Source organism: Macaca nemestrina, chromosome 3, assembly GCF_043159975.1.
Source record: "Macaca nemestrina isolate mMacNem1 chromosome 3, mMacNem.hap1, whole genome shotgun sequence".
Lineage (NCBI taxonomy): Eukaryota > Metazoa > Chordata > Mammalia > Primates > Cercopithecidae > Macaca > Macaca nemestrina.
The window spans coordinates 5,542,198-5,569,229 of record NC_092127.1 but is presented as its reverse complement, the minus strand read 5'-3'; the positions used below and the strand labels follow the sequence as shown (position 1 = coordinate 5,569,229).

Sequence of the window (27,032 nt, the reverse complement as noted above, 5' to 3'; positions counted from 1 at the left end):
TGACAGAGGGAGACTCCGTCTCAAAAAAAAAAAAAGAACCTGGTGAGAATACATACTCATGGCCTCTTCCTTGAAAAAAATCACGATTTGATGTGTAGGCCCCCCTGGAGTTGTGCAGTGAAACAATGTTAATAACAGAAGATGAGGCTTCCATCTCTGCCAGATGCATTCATTATCAGAAAGAACGTAGACTTGGACATGCTACCTTCAAAACAAAAAGAGCGAGGGGTAGAGTCATACCCAGTTTTATCCTGGACTGCTCCTGAAAGGATTTATCAAGATATGTTAATGCTTTGGACAGGACATCAATTAGGTACATCTTTAATTTGAAAACAATAAATTTGGGCTGAGCACAGTGGCCCATGCCTGCAATCCCAGCACTTTGGGAGGCCAGGGTGGGAGGATCACTTGAGGTCAGGAGTTCAAGATTAACCTGGGCAATATAGCAAGACTCCACCTCTACAAAAGATAAAAATTAAAAATCAGCTAGGCATGGGGGCACACACCTGTGGGTCCCAGCTACTTGGGAGGTTGAAACAGGAGGATTACTTAAGCCCAGAGGTCAAGGCTGAAGTAAGTCATGATCACACCATTGCACTCCAGCCTGGGTGACAAAGTGAGACTCTGCCTCAAAAAATAAATAAATAAATAAATAATAAATGTGAAAGTATTGTTTTAATTCTTTATTATAAGCATGCCTAAACCTAAATACACAGAAGAACAAGGACTAATTCAGTTTAAATCAGTATTTTTTCCATTTGAGAAACAGAGTACAAAATAGTGGTACTTTCACGATTCCATCAGTAACATTTAGGTAAGAAAATATCTTGTACTCTTGAAGTAAGGTTGAGGTGACCGCTGTCCTCCACCAAAGTCCATCCATCCTGAGATTGAATGACACTCAAAGAATGTTACTACACATTCCACAGCCCTCTGTGAGGAAATGGCCTTGAGTCACAAAAGAACTGCTGGAAGAATCTATCGTTCTTAAACTATGGCTCTCCCTCCCGTTTATTTCTCATAACAACAGAGCAAAACAGAAACCAAGAAACAAGATCATAACTCAGAACACTGCAGCTATTTTTTCACAATCTGCCCACTTCTTAAATAAACATGAAATATTGTAACTAGCTATATTCAGATACTACAGGAAACAGAAAGACCAGAAGAAAAACCTCAAACATCCGTCCTTCATCTTTCCTCTACATGAAATCTACTTTTCTTCCTAACTGCAAATGCCTCCTTGCAAGAAGTTAAAATTGGGCATAATGCAGTGCAGAATGACCAGGTTCACACTTTTTCAGAATTTGCATTTTTCACATAAACACACAACCCACATTATCAGGAAAATTACCATTTATCAGAGGGGACCAATCCTAAAAGTTCTGTTAGAACACCAGAAATTGTATTGATATGCAAGCAACATGACATATCGAGGGTTCTGTGTGAGTGTATATTCCTTTGGATCTTTTAGGAAACCTTTGAGCTATACTTATGGTGATAAGGTATATACTATAGTATATAGTATGGTGAGAAGGTTTATACTTTCAGCTTTACTTATGGTGACAGGTTAGACTTATGGTGGAGTTGAGTCAGTGTCTTTATGGAACTTTGCAGGAACCTAACATCTCTCTTGTTGTCCAAAGCAACAATCTCAAAAATCCTGGTGAGCAGAACATCAGCAGCGAAGAGTGTACTTTTTCGCTCATGTATCAGTTGAAAGCAAATGAATGGCACCTCTGACCTGGAACCAACTAACCCTGCACTTTAAGTGGCAGCTTGGGGCAAACTGAAGGATTTGATGTCAATTACTCTGTTTTATGGGCTATATATGCTGAAAAGATTTTCATTCTGTTTTGAAACAAAATAAAAGGACCCGGCAGGAAAGTGACTATGCCCTGACGCTGTACAATCCAAACTTGTGTATTAACATTGTTTCAGGTTTTAACATCCCAACTTCACAGGCTAGACTTAAATTCAAAAATTTAACTTTTACCTGTAATCCCAGCACTTTGGGAGGCTGAGGCAGGTGGATCACGAGGTCAGGAGATCGAGACCATCCTGGCTAACACGGTGAAACCCTGTCTCTACTAAAAATACAAAAAATTAGCCGGGTGTGGTGGTGTGGGCCTGTAGTCCCAGCTACTCGGGAGGCTGAGGCGGGAGAATGGCGTAAACCCGGGAGGTGGAGCTTGCAGTGAGCCGAGACTGCGCCACTGCACTCCAGCCTGGGTGACAGAGCGAGACTCCATCTCAAAACAAAAAACAAAACAAAACAAAAACAAAAATTTTACTTTTAGTACACTTCTATGATTTCTTATAAATTTCCCCACTTTGATATTGAATAATGACGATGATGGTAACAGCCACCTCTTTAAATAAATACTCACTATGGGCCAGGCCCTATGCTAAGCCCATTATATGCATCAATTTTTCACCACTGGTACAACCCTACATGCTAAGTATTACTATTCCCAGTTTACAGACGAAGAAACTGAGGTTCAAAGAGATCAGCCAACCTGTCCAAAGTTACACAGCTAAGTAAGGGGTAAAGGGAACTGACACCTAAGTCTGTGCTCCTTCTTTGCTAATTCTTCGACTTCTTAGATATCAAACTCTGAAATTTTTCTCTTTTTTCCTATAATCTGCCATCTTTCTACCCTTTTCCTACTTCTCTTCTACTGAGGCTGTTCAGGAATATCTCATGATGAACTCCAGCTCTAAATTCATTCAAAAAAATATTTACTGAGTGCTCACATTAATGCTTCATTCGGTCATCTGCAAAGGTTTCTTAAGAGCCCACTGTGTGCCAGATACTGTGCTGGGTGCTGAGGATTCATCAGTCCACAACATTGACAAAAATTCCCCACCCATGTGGAGCTCACATTCCAGAGAAGGCAGAGAAAATAAACACAGAGATAAGAAATACAGGGATGGCTCAAAGATAACAAATGCTAAAGGAAAACAAGATAGGGGAAGGGGGAGAGAGAATATTAGGGAAGGTGTGCACGTGTGTAGGACTGCAATTTTAAATGTTATGAAAACATAATATTTGAGCAAAGACTTTCTGGGGTATGAGGGTTAGTTTTATGTGTCAATTTGCCTAGGCTATTATTAATTATTATTATTAATTCAATTATTTAATCAAACACTAATCTAGGTGTTACTGTGAAGGTATTTTGTAGATGTGGTCTGTTTTTGAACGGCATTTCTAGCGGCCCTGGCCTTTCATTACACTGGACACTTTACTGATTACCAACTTACTGACTTTTGGGAGTCTGTGGCATTTAGGAACTATGTTGACATACTTTATTTTGAACTGCCTTCACAAAAACTGTCAAGCAGGGAGGACAGGCAATATCACCCTTATTTTACAGACAAGAAACTGAGACTCAAAGAGGGAAACTAACCCGTAAGAGATAACAATTAATAAATAGCAGGGATGGGTGTCAAGCCACCATCCTATCCTTCTTAACAATATACTGGAAAGGAATTCACAATCATTTCCAACTGCTCACCTTCCAGCCACCATTCACTCTTCAACCTGTTGTATCTCAATCTGACATACCCCTAACTCGGAAGTTTTGCTTATTTGGGGTGGGTGAAGTGGGGACTGTAGTTTTCCATGAATTACATACATTAAGGGTGTCTGTCAGTCAAGCGGCGCGTTAAGGAGAAGTCTCATTCCCCCAGGACACTGTCTTCAGAACAAACACAGTAACAAAAAACCAGTTGAAAAGGACATGGTAAGAATCCCGGGTTCAAGGATTACAAAGTCCATAGCTCAGAACAGCCTCTAAAGGAAGCACGCAGGGTAAAATACCCAACAGCCTCCTCTACGTTCCTCTAAATTTCTCACTGAAATCCCTTAAAGAGAAAACATTCACCACAACAATAACATGCAGGATTGTCAGCCTATCCCACACTCTAGGAGGGATTCCCACAACTCCAAGGACGAGATGACCGAGGACAGGAGCCAGCAGGAACCACCTGTGCTGGGCCCCCGCAGTGAGGGGCAAACATCTCTCTCCCGGTTCGGAGAAGCAAGGTCTGTGCACATCAAAAACCCAGACAGCCGACTCTCTCTGTGGTGCCTGCTGCTTTTTTGTGAAAGAAAAACATAAGCTGTTCCCAATACCTTCCCAAGCAGCCGACAAACAACCGCCCTTCCACCTTAAACTTTCCCCATACTGGGCGGAGCCCTAAGTCACAGGAAACGCCCGGCAGGAAGTCGGGCTGCCAGGGCGGTGGCGGGCGCTGTGCATCCTGGGAGTTGTAGTCCACTCTCGGAGGCGCAGGCGCAGTGGTGAAGGCGGGGAGCTGGGGGCAGCACCACAGAGGACTGTACTTTTTCCTGAATGACACAATCCTCCTTCCACATGCCTGGGGGAATTGGTTCCAGGACCTCTGCTGATACCAAATCCGGAATGCTCAAGTCCCTAATATAAAATGGCGTAATATTTGCATATCGCCTACGCACATCCTCCGTGTACTTTAAATCTTCTCTGGATTATTTCTAATACCTAATGCAATGTAAATAATTGTTATACTGTGTTGTTTAGGGAATAATGATAAGGAAAAAAGTCTGTACGTGTTCAGTACAGATGCAATTGATTAAAGGCTATTTTCGATTTCTGGTTGATTGAATCCACCGGTGGGGAATACTGTGGATACTAAGGGACAAATGTATGAAGGGTGGCAGAAAGTCAGGGGATGCCGTTAGGAGACCTCGTTTCACAGAGGGAGGGTGATCTGGTGAACGTCGGCCGCACAGGGAGACTTGGCTTGGAAACGGGTGTCGGCCTCCGTCCAGTCTCAGATCTGAAATGGACTGAGATAGCCCCCAAGTGGACAGAGTGGGGTGAAGAATAACCCACAACATCTGCAAACAGGACTGTGGAACTGTGACAAAACGTCATAAATCAAGGAAGGTCAGCCAACGCAGACTCAGAGAAAGAACAAACCTCAAAGTCATCCACTTATAAACAGAATTTTTTTTTAAATGTTGGCTTCTTCAAAAAATATCCCCCCCCCCAAAAAAAAACAACAAAAAGCACCAACCCATATTATATATAGGACTTGTAGGCAAATGAAAGTATGGCACAGTCTGGAATCATATACATCAAAATGTTAAAATTAATCTTCTTTGGATGAGAGGGTTGCATTTTATAAAACTTACGTGTATTTTCCCCATTGTTTACAAGGATGAAATACTTTTTTGGTTTGAAATATTTTAAGTATAAAGAAAAACACATAGCAATTTTTAAACACCTTGGTATCTGCTGTTTTATCAGATTTACTTCAGATCCTTCCTCTCTTCCTTCCTCCCTATTTCTTTCTAGAAAAGAAAATAAAACCAAAAAAATTACAGAAAAAAACCTTTATGGCCATGCACAGTGGCTCATACCTGTAATCCCAGCACTTTGGGAGGCGGAGGCGGGTAGATCACAAACTCAGGAGTTCAAGACCAGCCTGGCCAACATGGTGAAACCCTGTCTCTACTAAAAATACAAAAATTAGCTGGGTGTGGTGGCACGCACCTGTGTTCCCAGCTACTCGGGAGGCTGAGGCAGAAGAATAGCTTGAACCCGGGAGACAGAGGTTGCTGTGAGCTGAAATTGTGCCACTGCACTCCAGCCTGGGTGACAGAGCAAGACTCTGTCTCAAAAAGAAAAAAAAAAAAGAATTTGACTAATGACTAATGAAATGGGTTGTGTGGAAGACCTGGGTAACCAAATAAAATGCATAACTATGCAAGTCAAATGCCTGCCACCTAATTTTCATCCTTCTGGAATTTTGAAATTGGCCAGATAGCCAGTCTCAGAAAATCTCCATCTCAAACACACACACAAACACACTTTACAAATAGTGTCCCTTATGTAGCCCTTTGTCCTCTGCAGGGAAATGCATACATACTTACACAGATTCTGCAGAGTATTTATGCATGTGTCTGTGTGTTTTTGTTTTTTGAGACAGGGTCTCACTCTGTCGCTCAGAACTGGAGTGCAGTGGCACTCATGGCTCACTGCAGCCTCAACCTCCCCGGGGTTAAGGTGATCCTCCCATCTCAGTCTCCCAAATAGCTGGGACTACAGGCACACACCAGCATGGCTGGCTAATTTTTTGTATATTTTTGTAGGGACAGGGTTTCACCATGTTGCCCAGGCTGGTCTCAAACTTCTGGGCTCAAGTAATCTGCTTGCCTCAGCTTCCCAAAGTGATGGGATTACAGGCGTGAGTCACCATGCCCAGCTCAACAAATTTTTTAAATCAAAATCATATCAAGTATCTTATCAGACTACAATGAAATCAAACTAGAAATCAATAAAAAGAGAAACTTCAGAAACTACAAATACGTGGAGATCGAACAACCTGCTTCTGAACAACCATTAAGAAAAAATTTTTTAATTTCTTAAATGAAAATATAAACAACATACAAAAACCTGTGGGATACAGCAGAAGCAATGCTAAGAGGGAAGTTTATAGCAATAAATGCCTACATCAGAAAAGTAGAAAAATATGTCAAATACACAACTTAATGATGCACCTCAAGGACTACAACAGCAAGAATAAATCAAACCCAGAAATAGTAGAAGGAAAGAAATAATACATATCAGAGCAGAACTAGGAGGTTGAAGATTATATGGTATATGTAACGTCTTAATAAATTTTGACAAGAAGGCCTTTTTTCTTTACATTAAATAGAAGGATCTCACAAGAGAGAAAGAGAGAGAGAGAGAGCTACTACTTAAATAGAACATAGTTAAATTAGTTATTGGGACTGTGCTTTAACCTAATTAATCAGCTCCTTTTAGGGGAGGGGAGTGAGACAACCACTTGGGAATTTAAATCTACAATCAAGGAATCTATAGTTGGAGCCAAAAGATGAGGTTATTAATCAGAGAACTTAGATAGAACCCAGGAAATTCAGAGGAGGGAAAGCTGGAATTTTCTAAAAGTTAGGTATAAATAAGCAAATATGGAGTCCAGCATACAGCATCTTTTTTTGTGATTTCTATTTCTTCAATTACTTAAGATTTGACTGTTAGTAGTATTTATATTATTGATACTATCTTTATACTATTATTTGTTTTATTTGGATTTATTTGAGTATTATATTGATTAAGATAATAATACTATGTAATACTACGTAATAAATAACAAATAATACTACATAAAAGGTAACAAAGACATAAAATAGTAACAGTCAATTCTCAGTTTTCTGTACTAAAGGAGGGGAAGGCCGAGTACAAATCATTAAGAGCTTTAATCCCTCTAGCTGGGTGAAAGTCATGGTCCTTGCTTTTAGTGGCAATGGCACCTCAATCCTGACCCAGCTGTCAGTCAGGCATCTGAACTGCTGAGATAGTTTCCATCACAAATAAAATATCTAGTGAAACGCCGGGTGCGGTGGCTTATACCTGTAATCCCAGCACTTTGGGAAGCCGAGGTGGGCAAATCATGAGGTCAGGAGTTCGAGACCAGCCTGACCAACGTAGTGAAACCCCATCTCTACTAAAAATACAAAAATTAGCCGGGCGTGGTGGCACGCGCCTGTAGTCCCAGCTACTTGGGATGCTGAGGCAGGAGAATCACTTGAACCCAGGAGGAGGCAGAGGTTGCAGTGAGCTGAGATCATGCCACTGCACACTCCAGCCTGGGAGATAGAGTGAGACTCCCTCTCAAAATATGTATATATAGTGAAAAAGAAACTTCAAATAAAAACAGTTCTGTTTTGAGTATATCAACAGCAAAGTTTGGGTCTAATATAAATATTACTACTATAACCAGGCATGGCAGCTCATGTCTGTAATCCCAGCACTTTGGGAGGCCGAGGCAGGCTGCTTGAGGCCCAGGAGCTCGAGACCAGCCTGGCCAACATGACAAAACTCCATCTCTACTAAAAATACAAAAATTAGCTGGGGATGGTGGTGTGGACCTATAATCCCAGCTTCTTAGAAGGCCGAGGCACAAGAATTGCTTGAACCTGGGAGGTGGAGGTTGCAGTGAGCGGAGATCATGCCACTGCACTCCAGCCTGGGTTTCAAAAAAAAAGAAAAAATTTCTACTGCTATGGTGCCTTTGCCTTTGAAAGTTCAGCAGCAAACACTTGCGAAATGTGTACTACAGAAAGGGGTTGTGTGCTGAGTGCCAAGAAAATGCAACTCCCAACCAGTGCAGCTCACACCTCATGGGTGAGGCACCACTGCAGGGAGCCCTGAGAACCCTCCTAGGCATGGGTTGATTTTCCCAGTCAGTGGATACTTCAAAGACAAGTATTATCTTGTTCACATTTTATTTTTGAAGGGGTCATCACCTCACAAATGCCATGGATCACAAAAAATGAACAGGGCGTGGTCTCTGCCTTTGGGAGCCCATCATCCACTAATATATATTCTGATTATCATAATGATGCTATTAAGTAAATTAGGAATGATTTTTCAAATTTAACAAGAGGAAACCGAGGCACAAATAGGTTAAATAATTGTATTTTTCCAGTGTAACTAAATAATCTCCCAATAACATACTAAGGCTCAGTTCTACTAACTTAAGTCTAGTTTTCCTTTCTCCCGCTAAACTATTCAATGTCTTACCTCATGGTTATCTTTTTTACCCAAGAAATCAAAGCACTTTGACCACGTTACCCAATCCGTTTTTCTGTGCCTAGTTCAATTTTATCTTTTCTCAGTTCGAGTTTTTCGAAACTAATTGTGCACTGAGACATTTACTTTAGTGTGTTTTGTAACAGAGTGAACCCTGCTTAAAAGATTTCCATTTCGTGGGCTCTCCAGTTGACCTGTACTACCCACAACCTCAGTAATAATGTATCTGACTAGTGCTGTTGGCGCACGGAGGCTTTTCTCCAATAGGCCAGCTTCCTTTTTCTTCCATTAGTTGAGATGTTAGTTTTCCAGAGTTACTTGTTGTCTTCAAACCCACTGGCACCATTTGTACTTACTGTTAACATGTAATTTAATTAAGCTGCCTGCGAGGTAAGGAGCTATGAGTCCAAAACAAAAGTGACTTGCTATTTCAATGATAATCATTGAGTGCTTTGAGGAAAGGCAAGAAAGCTAAGTGGCTGAGAAATACTGTTTAATTAGACTATACACAGAATACTTTTCAAATACATTAAAGTGGCCGGGCGCAGTGGCTCACGCCTGTAATCCCAGCACTTTGAGAGGCCGAGGCGGGTGGATCACGAGGTCAGGAGATCGAGACCATCCTGGCTAACACAGTGAAACCCTGTCTCTATTAAAAATACAAAAAACTAGCCGGGCGCCTGTAGTCCCAGCCACTCGGGAGGCTGAGGCAGGAGGAACCCGGGAGGCGGAGCTTGCAGTGAGCCAAGATCGCGTCACTCACTCCAGCCTGGGTGACAGAGCGAGACTCCGTCTCAAAAAAAAAAAAAAAAAAAAAAAAAAAATTAAAGTTTTTGATCCACTTTAAAGAAACAGACCCTGGAAATTGGAGATGATACATATGGGGGTGATTTACGCAAGAAAGACTTCATAGGGCCAGGCATGGTGGCTCACGCCTGTAATCCAGCACTTTGGGAAGCCAAAGTGGGCGGATCACCTTGAGGCCAGGAGTTCGAGATCAGCCTGGCCAACACGGGGAAACTCCGTCTCTACTAAAAATACCAAAAAAAAAAAAAAAAAAAAAAACAGCCGTGCGCACACACACAAAAAAATTAACCGGGCATTGTGGCACATGCCTGTAATCCCAGCTACTCGAGAGGCTGAGGCAGGAGAATCGCTTGAACCCAGGAGGCAGAAGATGCGGGCAGTGAGCCGAGATCACACCACTGCACTCCAGCCTGGGCAACAAGAGCAAAACTCTGTCTCAAAAAAAAAAAAAGACTACATCGAAATGAGGTCAGCAGATCTATACAAAGGGAAAACACCTCGGCCCCTGCCTATAAAAGATGGATAAATGAGTGTATTTTTATTTTCAGTTACAATGTTTAACATTTGTTTCTATTTTTCAACTCTCCGCTTTTACTAACTCTTATAATTATACAACTACCTACTAATGTAAATCACAGAAGAGAGCTTCTGCTGTCTTCTTTGACATAACTGAAAATAATCTTCAGGAATTTAGAAATTAGGATTGAAATTCCCCCTGGATTAGGCAGCGAAGCTGATGACTATATTGGATGATTTGCTCAATTTTTGATTCTCTAGTTGACTTTGCAGAAATTTTTTCCGGGGTGAATTCTAAGTTAACAGATTTTTTAAAAATGCAATCGTACTTTTTCAAATCCTGAGACATTATCACACTTCCTTAAAAGAGCATCAGTGATAGAAATGGATTCATTAATAAACTGAGAGACCATCTGAATTCAGATGAAACACTAGCTTTATTTCCATAATGCACCCATTATTAAACATATGAAGTTTTCTTTCAAGAGCCTGAGCTTTAAACCTACTGCAGATTAGACCATTAAGAGGGGCTGATGGGTTCTACATGCATGAAGACCCACTGAAATTGACCAAACTGAGAGAGATACTAAGTAGCCAATAAACCTCACTAGCAATCTCTTAAAAATGCAAACCAAAACAACAGAAAAATGCCATGGTTTTCCTATCAGTCAACAAACTTTTAAAAGAATATTTGTATTGGTTGGGATGCGGAGAAATGGATACAGTGGGAAGGTTTATTGGTATTCTTTTAAAGGAGATTTAGCATGATATTAAAATTATAAATACTCTTCAAGTTAAAAATTCTGCTTCTTATTTATCCTAGAGAAACGCTTGTACATGGGCACAAAGAGGCATGTAAAAGGACATTCATTGCTTCATAATTGCAATCATGAAAGATCAAAACCAATCTAAAAAGCAGCAACAGGAGAACAATGACATAAAATATGACTTATTTATAGGATGAAATATGTTGCAGCAGTTAAAGAGAACAAGTTAAATCTAATATGAAAAGCTGTCAAGGACATACAATTTATTGGGTGGGGGAAGGAGTAAACTATGGGATAGAAATATATCATATGATATGGTTTATGTATGAACAAAAATATTAATGCATAAAATTCATTGAAAAGGGTCTGGAAGGATCCACCTGAAACTAACAACAGTGTCTACGTCCAGGGGGAAAGACTGGGATTGAGGCGGTGGTCAAGATGGATTTTGCTCATCTTACTGTTTTAACTGAAAGTGTATTGATGTATTGCTCACACATTTAAAACATATATATAAAATAAAAAGCATTAGGAAAAAAAACCCAAAGTTCTCTAACAGGTTCAACACAAGAGAAAAAATATAAATGGCAAAAGAAAAAGTGAGAAAAAGTTCCAAAAATATTTTTGAAGAAAATTTTTCAGGGATTATTAAGAGCTGTCTCTTTGGATGCTGGAACTATGAATGATTTTTTTTAAACTTCTCTTTCTACTCTCCCATATTTTTAAAGTTTTCTATAATGGAAATACATATAAGAAATGTTTAAAAGGCTAAAAAATGACTGGTAAATCCTAACTAGCATGCTGTCACCTTTAATTCTTACTCTGACAGAGAGCATATAGTCCATTTGGAGTATGTGGAAATTTCTGATGAAAAATCCCCATGGAAAAGTGATATTTCAGGTGAGTGGCCCTGTCGTGATGTCATGTGACAGACCAACACACTGATGTGCTAGAAACCAATTCTAAAAAATTTTACATTTTAATTCTTTTTTTTTTTTAAAAGCCCTGATTTGTAGTATTTGCTGATTTCCATAGTGTTATAATTTGAATTGTGTCCTCAAAAAGATATGTTGAAATCCTAACTCCCAGAAGCTCCGAATGTGGCCTTATTTGGAAATAGGGTCACTGCAGATACAATTAGTTAAAATGAGGTCACACTGTAGTGGGATGGGTCCTTAATTCAATACAACTAGTGTCCTTATAAGAGGAGGAGAAGAGACGCAGACTGACACACCCACCAGGAATGCCATGTGACTCTGGGGGCAGAGATTAGAGCAGCGTCTGCGAACCAGGGAGTGGCAGGGATTGACGCCCCCACCAGAAGCTAGGAAGAGGTAAAGAAGACTTCTACCCAGGATCTCAGAGGAAACATAGCCCGGCTAACCTTGGTTCCAGATTTCTGGCCTCCAGAACAAGAAGAGAATACATTTCTATTGTTTTAAACCACACACTTTGTGGTACTTTGCCATGGCAGCCTAGGAAACTAATACACATGGTGTAAATAGAGGTTGAGTATCTCTAGTCCAAACATCCAAAATCCAAAATCTTCCAGAATCTGAAACCTTTTTTGAGTGTCAACATGACACAAGGGGAAAATCACACCGCCTTCATGGGATGGGTAGCAGTCAAAATGCAATCAATGCACAACAGCAAACATGGAGAATCAACCTAAGTGTTCATCAGTGGAGGACCGAGTGATGAAAATGTGTATACTCCATGGAATACTAGTCAGCCATAAAAAAGAATGAAGTCATGTCTTTTGCAGCAGCATGCATGGAACTGGAGGCCGCTATCTTAAGTGAAATATAACAGAAACAGAAAGTCAAGTATCACATTTTCTCACTTCTAAGTGCCAGCTAAATAACATGTACACATGGACATAGAGAGTGGGACAATAGACATCAGAGACTCAAAAAGGTAGGAGGGTGGGCAGGGGTGAGAGATGAAAAATTACCTGTAGGGACAACATGCACTGTTCTAGTGAGGGTTTCTCTAAGGGCCCACACTTCACCAGTATGCTATATAGCCACGTAAGGTAACTACAGTTGTAGCCCCCAAATCTACAAAAGTAAAATAATTTTGTAAAAACTTGGTTTCACGCGCCGGGTGCGGTGGCTCAAGCCTGTAATCCCAGCACTTTGGGAGGCAGAGGCGGGCGGATCACGAGGTCAGGAGATCGAGACCATCCTGGCTAACACGGTGAAACCCTGTCTCAACTAAAAAAATACAAACAAAATTAGCCGGGCGTGGTGGCGGCGCCTGTAGTCCCAGCTACTCAGGAGGCTGAAGCAGGAGAATGGCATGAACCTGGGAGGTGGAGCTTGCAGTGAGCCAAGATTGCACCACTGCACTCCAGGCTGGGCAACAGACTGCACTCCTCCTTTTTTTTTTTTTTTTTTTTTTTTTGTTGAGACAGTCTTGCTCTGTTGCCCAGGCTGGAGTGCAGTGGCACAATCTCTGCTCACTGCAACCTCCACCTCCCGGGTTCAAGCAATTCTCCTGCCTCGGCCTCCCGAGTAGCTGTGACTACAGGTGCGTGCCACCACGCCTGGCTAATTTTTGTATTTTTAGTAGAGATGGGGTTTCGCCACGTTAGCCAGGATGGTCTCAATCTCCTGGCCTCATCATCTGCCCGCCTCAGCCTCCCAAAGTGCTGGGAATACAGGCGTGAGCCACCATGCCTGGCCAATGAACCTCTCCTCTTGTTTCTATCCACCAGAGAGGTATTGGGCTTTGAAATCAGTCAGACCTGAGTTCAAATTCCAGCTCTGCCACTTACAGTCTATGTAGCTTGGTACAAACTGCTTAAACTCTAAAGCCTCAGTTTCCTCATCCATGTAAAGGTGTTAAGAAAACTTAACTCAAAGGGCAATTATGAGGATTGATAGCATTGACACAATACCTGGCATATGATGAACACTCAATAGACAGTAATCAAGCTGTGGTGGCCACTCCCTGGTGTGGAGGTTGGAATCAGGAGGCTGAGTGCAGAGTGCAGAGTCCAGTGGCAGAGCCTCTTGGCCAGGTCCGACTGCGGAGACGGCAGAGAAGGAGCCAGGGAGGTGCCCTGTACCCCAGGTCCCTGCTGTGTGCACCTTGAACTGGGGAAACTCCTGCCTCCTCTCCGTCTGGTGTGAACTCTGCTTCCTCCCAAGGAGTTTGAGGCCTGAATTCACCCATGGTTTATTCACCCCTGACCAAAGCAAATGTTCATGTTGAGAGGAAACAACAAATGTGAAAGGTCAAGACAGAACACAGAGCATTTCTGAGGAAGTCTGTGGTGTCTGAGGAAGTTTTGATGGGCTCTGGAAGCCTGGCTTTGCCTATCCCAGGGCAAGTATAGCACTCTAGGAAGTAGTAGCTGGGTGGGGCTGTTGGTAGCAGGGGGTGGTCATCTGATTACGAGGGAAATGCAGAGTTTATTCTATCTGATTCCCGGGGAACTGCCTGAGAGACTTCACCTGTCATAATTCTAAGCATTGCCGAGGAGACTTTATCTTTACAGTTTCCAGTGTAAAGGCCAGAGGATGCTGGTTGTTGGGAGTGGTGAGGGGCACGTAAGTGTACATTACTCAATTTTGTCTGATTTTGTATACACTTGAAAATCTCCATAATAAAAAGCAGCACCAAAACCACGAGCGATGGTGTGGCCTATGGGCCCAGCTACTCGGGAGTCTGAGCGGGGAGGATGGCTTGAGCCCACGAGTTCCAGACCAGCCTGGGCAACACAGTGAGACCCCCATGTCTAAAAAACCAGCAACAAACAAAAAACAGAAAAACCAAAACAAATTTTTTTTTTTTTTGAGACGGAATCTCGCTCTGTCACCCAGGCTGGAGTGCAGTGGCGCCATCTCAGCTCACTGCAAGCTCCGCCTCCCGGGTTCACGCCATTCTCCTATCTCAGCCTCCCGAGTAGCTGGGACTACAGGCGCCGCCACCTCGCCCGGCTAATTTTTTGTGTTTTTAGTAGAGACGGGGTTTCACCGTGTTAGCCAGGATGGTCTCGATCTCCTGACCTCGTGATCCGCCCGCCTCGGCCTCCCAAAGTGCTGGGATTACAGTCACCGCACCCGGCCCCAAAACAAATCATGTTAAAAGAAACGAAAATTTAAGAAACAACTAACAACCAGGAATAACCATCTCCTTTGAGAACCCCAACACCACCCCACAATACACATAATCATGAGAATCTGTATTAAGGGTGTTTCTCACCCTTAATACAGGAAGTTGTCATAGAAAAGGAAGTATGCAGACTCACTCTGTGTCTCTTAAAGTTCCAACGTTTCCTTATTCATAAATGACAAAGAGTGCTCTTCAGATTGACACATCGGGTTGCAGCTCTTCTCTGCTTGAAATCCCTCAGTAGCTTTTCAGGGTAGTGTCCCCTCCTTGGAAGGGAATAGCAGTTCCTTTATGACCAGGATCCAGCACACGTTTCGCCTCCCATTTGTACTCTCCACCTCTTGTGTGCTGGTCTTCTCCCTCCAGCCCTAGGGAATGATGTGCCTTTTCCCACCATTTGCCCTCTGCCTCTTTCCTGGGTCCAGGCTGTTTCCACTTCCTGGAATGCTCCCTTCCCCACTCCCACGCCCTGCCCATCACCTACTCATGCTACAGGTCTGTCCTGAAGCCCTGCCTCTTCTGCAAGATCTCCGGACCCTCAGCAGAGACCTCCCTCCGTGCTCCTGTTACAGACTTTCCCTTAGTTCAGCTGCAAGATCTCCGGACCCTCAGCAGAGACCTCCTTCCATGCTCCTGTTACAGACTTTCCCTTAGTTCAGCTGCAAGATCTCCGGACCCTCAGCAGAGACCTCCTTCCATGCTCCTGTTACAGACTTTCCCTTAGTTCAGCTGCAAGATCTCCGGACCCTCAGCAGAGACCTCCTTCCATGCTCCTGTTACAGACTTTCCCTTAGTTCAGCTGCAAGATCTCCGGACCCTCAGCAGAGACCTCCCTCCGTGCTCCTGTTACAGAACTTTCCCTTAGTTCAGCTGACGACGGGCTCCTTGCCCGGCCCACAGCCACGAAAACGGAGGCTTGAAGGATGAGTAAAGCAGGGTTTTAATGGGTGAAAAGGGAAAAGGGAGGAAAAGGAACCCTCTGCGAAACCAGAGTCCCTGCTCGTGCCCTTCCTGTCTGCCAATTTGAATCCCACATTCCACCCAGAAAGAGATGGGGCCGAGCCCCTCCCCAGTGCGAAGGGCGTGAACTTGCCGAGGGTCCACCCCGGTGCACAGGCCTGTCTCACTCCCATTGTCCATAGTCATTACCTCTCATCGTTTCTATCTTTTCCCTCGGAGAGAGGTGAGCCTCTTAAATGCAGGAGTGATTTTGTTTCTTTTTGTCTTCCCAGTGCATGGCACATCGTTGATGTTTTTTTGTTTTTTTGTTTTTTTGTTTTTTTCTTTTCTGAGACAGGGTCCAACTCTGTTGCCCAGGCTGGAGTGCAGGGGCGCAATCTCGGTTCACTGCAGCCTCCACCTCCAGGCTCAAGCGATCCTCCCACCTCAGCCTCCCAAGTAGCTGGGACTACAGGCGTGCACCACCGCACCTGGCTAATTTTTGTATTTTTAGTAGAGATGGGCTTTCACCATGTTGCTCAGGCTGGTCTCGATCTCCTGAGCTTGAGTGATCCACCTGTCTCAGACTGCAAAAGTGCTGAGATGACAGGTGTGAGCCGCCACACCCAGCTAAAAACACAAATAAGTGTAGTAACAGTGTGAAGATTGCAAAATATTGCTGAGAATACAGTTCACTAGTATCATCATCATACAGCACAAAACAAATTCTGGTATTAAGAATATCAGCCAGGCGCGGTGGCTCACGCCTGTAATCCCAGCACTTTGGGAGGCCGAGGCAGGCAGATCATGACATCAAGAGATAGAGACCATCCTGCTCAACATGGTGAAACCCCATCTCCACTAAAAATACAAAAATTAGCTGGGTGTGGTAGTACACACCTGCAATTCCAGCTACTCAGGAAGCTGAGGCAGAAGAATTACAGCCAGGTGCGGTGGCTCACGCCTGTAATCCCAACACTTTGGGAGGCTGAGGCACGCAAATCACGAAGTCAGGAGTTTGAGACCAGCCTGGCCAACATGGTGGAACTCTGTCTCTATTAAAAATACACAAATTAGATGGGTGTGGTGGTGGGTGCCTGTAATCCCAGCTACTTGGGAGGCTGAGCCAGGAGAACCATTTGAGCCCGGGAGGTGGAGGTTGCATTGAGCCGAGGTGACAGGGTGTGTGAGACTCCATCTCAAAAAAATAACAATAGTAAAAAAAATAAAAATAAGATTATCGTAGCTCTAACACATACATAGAAAACTCACTCTATTAGAAATTAAATTATACAAATATTACTGACAATCACTTTTATAGCTGATATTGTAAACTCAAAGACAAGAAATAAATTCATCACCAGAAAACATAAAACAAGTACTTAGCCTTATGGTTGAGAAGCCTGTAGTTGCCTTTTACTGAATGGCACCTCAGTTCTTGGGATAAAGTTTGAAACAGCAACTGGAAGGACAGTTTAACTTGAAAACGGTTTTATTTTTAGAGTTGTCATGTTACAAAAGCTCTTCTCACATAGCTAAGCTGTTGGAAAGAGACAAAGTTTTGTGAAAGTTTTTCATTAAGTGTTTCATGTTATCCTCACTGTAACCCCAAACAATGACAAATGCTTCCTAAGCCGCTGTAATGCTGATTCAGCTGATAAATTAATACAATTCTCCTTCTTTAAAGTCCTAAGCCAGTAAATGCTTGTTAACATTGTTAATAGGAATGAATGAAGATGGACGGACCACCCAAAGATTCTCCTATTCCAAGGTAATCTTCAAAGACAAAACATCAATTTCACTGTGTTTTTTGCTTATCCAGGTCAAGAGTTACCGATACCAAGACATCAAACTGCACAGAGATTGGACCTAGAGCAGCAGGAGGTAGTATATAAAACACCAGTACTGGAGGGAATTGGGAGAGGGAGCAGAAAAATGATTCATCTGTATCAGGTGTGGTCTGCAAGTTGTGGGGTGTAGAATGTAGCTTGTGGATAGAGGAAGAGTATTAGAAAAAATTAATGCTCATTCAAGTTTATTTTATGAACTAGCCAAAAAGTCACACATGGATATTCACAGTAGGTAGAATAATCAGAGCAGAAATAGCACTTTTGGCACATAGTTATTGGGGTTGAGGGAGAATTCATTTTAGCTTTAATTTTAAAATAGCTTTAATCACTTTTATCTTAATTCTTCTAAAGCTTTTAATTTTAAAAAAGCTTTTAATTTTTATTGTGGCAAAATATACATAGCATAAAATTTGCCATTTTAATCATTTCTAAGTGCATAGTTCAGTGTCACTAAATACAATCACCTGATTGTACAACCATCACCACCATCCATCATCTCTAGAGCTTTTTCTCATTCAACTTCCCAAACTGAAACTCTGTACCCCTTAAACAATAGCCCTTCATTACTCTCTCCTCCCAGTACCTGGGAACCATCATTCTACTTTTGGTTTCTATGAAAATGACGTTCTAGAGACCTCATATAAGTGGAATCATGCAGTGTTTTTTGTATCCAGCTTCTTTCACTTAGCCTTATGTCAAGGCTCATCCATGTCGTAGCATGCGTCAGAATGTCTCTTTTTAAGGCTAATACTCCACTGTATGTCTGTATCACATTTTGTTTATCCATTCCTCTGTCAGTGACTGCTTCCACCATTTTGGTATCATGAATAATGCTGCTATGCAAATGAATTTGTAAATATCTGTTAAAGTCCCTGCTTTCAATTCTTGTGGGTTTAAACCCAGAAGTGGACTTGATGACTCATAGGGTAATTCTATGTTCCATTTTTTTAAGGAGCCACTGTACTCTTTTCCACCATGACTATAACATTGTGGAGTCCACCAGCAACGCACAGGAGCTCCAATTTGGCTACATCCTCACCAAAACTTATTATTTCCCGGTTTTTTTTTTAATAATTGCCATCTTAATGGGTATGAAGCGGTATCTTATTGTGGTTTTGATTTCCTTACTAATCAGTGATGTTGAGTGTCTTTTATGTGCTTGATGGCCATTTGTATATCTTCTTTGGGAAAATGTCTATGTAAGTCCTTTGAATATTTTTTAATTGAGTTGTTTATCCATTGCTTTATATATTCTGGATATTGATCCCTTATCAAATATATTATTTGAAATATTTTCTTCCATTCTGCAGGTTGTCCTTTGATTGCACGAAAGTTTTAAATTTTGATGAAGTCCAATTTGCTTATCTTTTTATTTTGTTGCCCATGTTTTTGGTGTCAGAAAGTTTTTAGTTTATAATTTTAAATATATCATGTTTCCTGCCTCATATGTACCACTGGAAAAGGTCCCTTTTATGTGCTCAGCTTCTGTCAGAGGTACATGTATTTTGAAGTGGAGAACAAAGATAATTGCAAAATTGGCATGGAGAACTAAGGTAATTATGAAAGTTCCAGATACAAAGAGAGAAGGTTCAATATGCTAGCAGTTCTCTACCAATCCATCCTGGAAGTCTTCTTTTAGGATTGCCTAAATAATGCAGGGGATGGGTGCAAGACACACAAGTGTTCCAGAAGCATGTAAACAAGGTACAGAGAAGAGGATACAATAAAATAAGATGAGATAAGAATATTAGGAAAGACTTTGTTCAGAAGGTTGCCTACAGAGGCAAAAGGGACAGTTTCACTTTGCTGAGGGAAACAGGATGGTAAGAACCCTCGCGGGGAAGACCTCTGCTTGTCCTGACACACAGAGAAGGTGTAAAATAACTTAATGGAAGACCGTTAGGCTGAGATAGCTCCCATGGCCTGGGTTCCTACACAGACAAAATGAAACAAGCTTAGCCAGTCACAAGTGTCCAGCTGAGTATTACCTGTGTAATGAGAGGCCTTCCACCAGGATAGTTCAAATAATACAACTGCCCAAATTTTCACCAAATAGTTTCTCTACTCTACTTCTACATTCACCCTATAAAAGCCTTCCCTACAAACACCTCCAGTGCGTCCTCCAACCACTTTCACTTTGGAGCTGCCTGATCCATGAATCTCTGTTTGTTCAAATAAACTCTTTAAAATTCTAATACGCTTAAGTTTATCCTTTAAAAAAAAATTGAGATGGGATCTTCCTATGTTGCCCAGGCTGGTCTTGAACTCCTGAGCTAAAGGGATCTTCCCGTCTCAGCCTCCTGAGTAGCTGGGACTACAGACATGTGCCTCCACACCCAGCTTACATTTATCTTTAAACAAGGGTTTGACCTCTTTCTGAAATTTGTTTATGTTAAGACATGAATCCTAGTGATATTGCAGGCTTATTTTAGACCATCAGACACTTTGGTCTCTGGACCACTATTTGCCCTTTGTGACCTGATCTCCTAAGAAATTCAAGTGTAATTCAAGTTTGTTAACCCTCTGCTGATCAGGGGAGGTTGCTCTGGGTACAAGTTCAAGAGAGGCACTCATACCTTCCTACCAACTTCTCCGGAGATTCAACAGGGCAAATCTGGCCCTCTTGGGGCCTAGGACAGAGCAAGGCCTCCTCCTGGGGCTGAATCGCTGAATTTCTTCCCAGCCCTGTGCCCTCCCTATGTGAAGACACGGATGCTGGGTAGACAGTCATCAAAGACATGTCTCCCCTAGTGTCTGGTCCCTTCACTCCATATCTCCTGGTCATTTCTGCTGACCAGACTACCCCCTCCCTGTGCTGACCTTGGAGAAGTGAAGCCTGCTCCCAAGGTGCCTAGACTTTTTGCTGCTTCACAATCACACAGTTTCACCTGGGATAGGAGATGGCAGGAAAATCATCAGTGATTTCTGTTCCCCTCTGAGGGTCTCTAAATAAGTTGATCATTGCCTCTCATGGCTTTATTACCTGGCCAGTCTCCTGGAGAGATGAGAAATGTTTCCACTAAGGACAGGATGCACTGCCTGACGTGAGCTTATTGCAAGTTAAGTCTCCAACCTGGTTCAGAAGGGCCGTCTGCCTGCTGCTCAGATCTGCTCATGGGTTGGGTGCTCCTAACAGCTTCCGCTCCAAAGCCCAGACCAGGAGAGAGGCGGCTTCACCAGTGGAGGGCGCCAGGCTCTGTGATGAGCCGGGAACTGCAATGCGGCCACCTGGGCAGAAGTGGTGGTGGTGGGGATACTGAGTGGCAGGGAGAGTGAGATGCTTGGTATGAAAAGCATTCATCACGGTATTTAAGTGAGGACACCTGGAAGCCATGAACTTCACTAAAATCAATCTGTTGCAGATCATCTGTGATTTGCAATTTTATAATTTGATTTTTGTTTTTTCCTTCTAGCAAAACTTCCTTGTAGCCAGCATGATGGGAACTGAGGGAGGTGGTACCAGCCTAGTAAACCATACAAGTTTCTAGTTGAGAGTTTTAGCCTTTATAGAGAGTCAAAATCCAAACCTCTGACCTCTCTTCTCCTGACCCTGCTTTTAACCCCATATCCCTCCTACCTGTTTCTTTCCCACAGCTCCTCTATCCTATACAAATTCAACTGGTGTCTGTTTTTCTTTAATCAGAGTCAAGCCCTCTCGAGAAGGCAATAATAAAGCATGAGAAGGGAGAAAAGCATGAAGGTTGGCCGTATGGTTACGACAAAAAGCAAACAAACAACAACAAAAATAATAAATCATATTGCATGCAAGTGAGTCTACCAGGAATTTTTGCTTCATTTACAATATTTTTAGGAAAGAAAAAAATAAGTACGGGACTGTGATTTTTATTTTACAGATAGAAAACCTAAGATGTATAACTTTTTCCCCAAAGTCACACTGTTAAAAACAAATTGAGCAGTATCATATTGGGTATTTTGGGGAAGAATATGGAGAATAAACAAACTGTTCCTGGAACTTGAGTCTTCGGACTTCCAGATCAGATTCAGTTCAAAACGCTAGTCCTTTTACATAGTCCTCAGTCTTTGTGTCAAAATGGAGATGCACTGGCCTGGGCAACATAAGAAGACTCTGTCTCTACAAAAAAACAAATTTTTTAATTAGCCAGGCATGGTGGTGGCCAGGCTGGTCTTAAACTCCTGAGCTCAAGGGATCCTCCTGCCTCAGCCTCCTGAGTAACTGGGACTACAGACATGTGCCTCCACATCCAGCTTACATTTATCTTTAAACAAGGGTTTGACCCCTTTCTGAAATTTACTTAAGACATGAACCCTAAGTGATACTGCAGCTCATTTTAGACCGTCAGGCATTCTGGTCTCTGGAGCTGTAGTCCCAGCTACTCGGAAGGCTAAGGCAGGAAGATCACTAGAGCCTGAGAGGTTGAGGTTGCAGTGAGCCATGATCATGCCACTACACTCCAGCCTGGGCAACAGAGTAAGACCCTGTCTCAAAAAAAAAAAGTAGATGAGTTTAAATAGACTAATTGCTAGTCTGTGCTGTAGGCAGGTTTATGGTTGATTCATCTTTGAAAATCTTATCTACTTGTTTAAGTCAGTTAGTTTCCCTGAAACATGATACTGGTTGCCTAATACCTACAGTTGCTATTCAATATCATTTTTTTTCTCAAGAGATAGCAGAGAAAATGACCTTAGCATTTTAGGGTGGGTTTTATTTGCTCATATGTAAACATCTATATCACACATCGTTTGATGTAAAAAATGTTTGCCAAACAAAAAAGCATGCCATGCTCATGGATTGGAAAGATCAATATCATTAAAATGGTCATACTGCCCAAAGCAATTTACAAATTCAGTGCTATTTCTATCAAACTACCAATGTCATTTTTCACAGAGTTAGCATAAGCTATTCTAAAATTCATATGGAACCAAAAAAGAGCCCAACTAGCCAAAACAATCCTAAGCAAAAGGAACAAAGCTAGAAGCATTACATTACTTGACTTCAAACTATACTATAAGCCTACAGTACCCGAAACAGCATGGTACTGGTACAGAGACCAGTGGAACAGAATGAAGAGCCCAGAAATAAATCCACACACCTACAGCCATCTGATCTTTGACAAAGTCAACAAAAATAAGCATTGAGGAAAGGACTCCCTATTCAATAAATGGTGCTGGGATAACTGGCCAGTCATATGCAGAAGAATGAAACAGGACCGCTACCTTTCACTATATTAAAAAATCAACTCAAAATGGATTAATTATTTAAATGTAAACCTCAAACTATAAGAATTCAAGAAAACCTAGGAAATACCATCCTGGACATCAGCCTTGGGAAGGAATGTATGACTAAGTCCTCAAAAGCAATTGCCACAAAAACAAAAATTGATAAGTGGGACCTAATTAAAATTTTTTGGGCAGGGTAGAGTCTCATGCTGTCTCCCAGGCTGAAGTGCAATGGTACAATCTTAGCTCACTGCAACCTCTGCCTCCTGGGCTCAAGTGATTTGCCCCCCTACAGGTGCACACCAGCATGCCTGGGTAATTTTTTTTCTTTTTAGAGACAAGGTTTCACTATGTTGCCTAGGCAGGTCCCAGACTCCTAGGCTCAAGCAGTCCCCTCACCTCTGCCTTCCAAAGTGCTGGGATTACAGGCATAAGCCACCATGCCCGGCCAGGACCTAACTAAAGAGCTTCTGCACAGCAAGAGAAACTATCAACAGAGTAAACAGACAACCTACAGAATGGGAGAAAATATTCACAAACTATGCATCTGATGAAAGTCTAATATCTAAATCTATAGGGAACTAAATTCAACAAGCAAAAAACGATGCCATTAAAAAGTGAAACGCCATTAAAGGCGAAAGACATGCGGAGACACTTCTCAAAAGAAGACATACAAGAAGCCAACAAACACATGGAAGTGCTCCATATCACCAGCCATCAGAGACACGCAAATCCAAACTACAGTGAGATACCATCTCACACCAGTCACAACAGCTATTATTAAAAAGTCAAAAAATAGGCCGGGCGCGCTGGCTCACACACCTGTAATCCCAGCACTTTGGGAGGTGGAGGCGGGTGGATCATGAGGTCAAAAGACCAAGACCATCCTGGCTAACACAGTGAAACCCTGTCTCTACTACAAATTCAAAAAATTAGCCAGGCGTGGTGGCGTGCACCTGTAGTCCCAGCAACTTGGGAGACTGAGGCAGGAGAATCACTTGAACCCGGGAGACAGAGGTTGCAATGAGCCGAGATCATGCCACTGCACTCCAGCCTGGGTGACAGAGTGAGACTCCGTCTCAAAAAAAAAAAAAAAAAAAAAAAAATTCAAAAAGTAAGAGAGGCTGGTGAGGCTGAAGAGAAAGGGGAACGCTTATGCACTGCTGGTAGGAATGGTAAATTAGTTCAGCCACTATGGAAAGCTGTTTTCAGACTTTCCAAAGAACTCAAAACAGAACTCCCATTTGACTCAGCAATCCCGTTACTGCATATATATCCAAAGGAAAATAAACTATTCTGCCAAAAAGACAGATGCACTGGTATGTTCATTGCAGCACTATTCACAACAGCAAAGGCATGAAATCAACCTAAATACCATCAACAGTGGACTGGGAAAAGAAAATGTGGTACGTATACACCATGGAATGCTATGCAACCATAAAAAGAACAGAATCATGTCCTTTGTGGCAACATGGGTGCAGCTAGAGGACACCATCCTAAGTGAACTAACACAGGAAAAGAAAACCAAATACTGCTTGTTCTCACTTATGAGTGGGTACTCATGGACATAAAGTTAGCAACAATAGACACCCGGGACTACTAGAGGGGAAGGGAGGGAGAGGGGGACAGGGATTTAAAAACTATTGGGTGCTATGCCCACTACCTGGGCGATGGGGTCATTCGTACCCCAACTCTCAGCATCACACAATACACCAATGTAATAAATCTGCATAGGTACCCTCCCGAATCTAAAATAAACATTGAAATTAATTAATTTTTTTTTTTTTTTTTTTGAGACAGAGTCTTGCTCTTGTCGCCCAGGCTAGAGTGCAATGGCGCAATCTCAGCTGACTGCAACCTCTGCCTCCCAGGTTCAAGCGATTCTCCTGCCTCTCCCTCCCGAGTAGCTGGAATTACAGGCTCATGCCACCACGCCCGGCTAATTTTTGTATTTTCAGTAGAGACAGGGTATGCCATATTGGCCAGGCTGGTCTTGAACTCCTGACCTCGTGATCTGCCTGCCTCAGCCTCCCAAAGTGCTGGGATTACAGGCGTGAACCACTGTGCCTGGCTAGAATTAATTAAAATTTTCATTTCATCTTATTAAAAAACAAAGATAAATTTACTTCTTTCCAATTTCAATATACATTATACTGACATACATACCGTATTATATGGTGAATTATATTGATTGAATTTCACATTTTAAACTAACACTGAGTTACTGTGAAAAACTCCATTGGATCATAATGTAGTATGTTTTTAATATATTTTAATACAATTTGCAAAAATTCTGTTTTAAAATTACAACTATGTTCCATAAACAAATATGTAAAAAAAAAAAAGTTTGTATTATTCAAGTGAAGATTATAGAGATCCTTTTTTAAGGTAATAAAACACTTTATTTTAAAAATTCAAATATGCTTCTAATGAAAACTCCTGTCCATTTATTAAGCACCCACAGAGTGCCAGGCACTGTACAAAATATCAGAAAGACTTGTTAGTGCTCTTTTAGAGCAAAAATCACTATTCCATGGCACTTTGCATGATGCTGACATTTTAGATCCATTGTCATAAAATGACCAAGATCTTCAAGACTTGCTCGAGAAACAAGTTTCCAATCCATAGTAGACACAGATCATGCAGGTTCATGCAGAAGTCAACTGGTGATGTCTGTCAACTGTTTCACTTCATGTCCTCTCCCTCTGAAACCTCCGCCTCCTCCTCCACCTCTGAAGCCCCCACCTCCGCCTCCTCCTCCTCCTCTGAAGCCCCCACCTCCGCCTCCTCCTCCTCCTCTGAAGCCCCCACCTCCGCCTCCTCCTCCTCCTCTGAAGCCCCCACCTCCGCCTCCTCCTCCTCCTCTGAAGCCCCCACCTCCGCCTCCTCCTCCTCCTCCTCTGAAGCCCCCACCTCCGCCTCCTCCTCCTCCTCTGAAGCCCCCACCTCCGCCTCCTCCTCCTCCTCTGAAGCCCCCACCTCCGCCTCCTCCTCCTCCTCTGAAGCCCCCACCTCCGCCTCCTCCTCCTCCTCTGAAGCCCCCACCTCCGCCTCCTCCTCCTCCTCTGAAGCCCCCACCTCCGCCTCCTCCTCCTCCTCTGAAGCCCCCACCTCCGCCTCCTCCTCCTCTGAAGCCCCCACCTCCGCCTCCTCCTCCTCCTCTGAAGCCCCCACCTCCGCCTCCTCCTCCACCTCTGAAGCCCCCACCTCCGCCTCCTCTTCCTCCTCTAAAACCACCACTTCTGCCACCACCTCTGCCACCTCCCCTTCTTCGTCCTCGGCCTCCCCTGCCACCACATCTTGGAGGTCCTTTCTCACCTGGAGGTCGAGGTAAAAACCTCTGCAGTGGCAGCAGCTTATATGGGTCTACATAAAACTTCTATAGTTTCTTAAAGGATGACGCCTTCCCATTTTCTGACATTTTAACTGAAAAATAAAAATCTCTAAGTTGTCCAAATATTTCATCCACTTTTCCAATTTGTTCTTTCTTTTCTAAGTAAAAAGGAGCATTGAAATAAGGCACCTTATTTTCTTCTGTAGTACGTTTACAAACTATGTCATCTCCCCAGGGATGCAGGAACTCTCCTAATAAGACTACACGTTCTGGCGGTCCTTGGTCTTGGCCTCTGGTAAAGCCTCTGCGGCCACCCCCTCGTCCAAATCCTCCCCTGTCGCCACCTCTGATATTTCCGCCGCCTCCACCTCAGAAGCGGTTGCTGCTGCCACCGCGGTGGAAACCGCCACTTCCACCACCTGGATCAAAGCCTCCACGATCCCTGCCCTGAAAAGACATTCTCTCTCTTCCCGATCCCACATGCACCTCTTGCCCTGGTCTTGAACACACACCCCTAGAGATCTTGTTGAACATGTGCTTAATCTCAACTAGCTTTAAATTCAGGAGTAGCAACTCCATAGCAATTCCACTTATTTCTACTTTTATTAATCATACTGGTCACCTTGAAGAAGCCTCATTGCTATCATCCAGTTTAGACTGGAATGTCACAAATCTCTAGACTGAGTAGTATAATACTCACTATTCAAATAAAATCAAATTATTGTAATGTTATGACACCTCCAAAGACAAAAAGCAAACCCATGGATTTAGGTTAAGGAACAGAGACAAGTATTCCTCCTTACTATCTTTTAGGGCAGACATATCCCAGCCAGGATGATTGCAAAATGAAATGGAAACCGTATGGTAGAAGGGGACTTGGGACTCACACAGATTG

General features: G+C 42.7%; 1 long non-coding RNA gene and 1 pseudogene across 4 annotated transcripts in view; both read right to left on the bottom strand.

Moving 5' to 3' along the window:
* LOC105466580 (uncharacterized) overlaps nt 1-15,104 on the bottom strand; it is a 67,490-nt gene extending 52,386 nt beyond the window's left edge. Inside the window, exon 1 of one of the 4 annotated variants that reach the window (XR_011620761.1) lies at nt 14,952-15,104. This is a non-coding gene — a long non-coding RNA (uncharacterized lncRNA). The other 3 variants (XR_011620759.1, XR_011620760.1, XR_011620762.1) reach the window with 3 other exon arrangements.
* A 10,358-nt stretch (nt 15,105-25,462) lies between these two features.
* Nucleotides 25,463-26,596, bottom strand: LOC105466748 (H/ACA ribonucleoprotein complex subunit 1 pseudogene; annotated as a pseudogene).
* Nucleotides 26,597-27,032: the final 436 nt, after the last annotated feature.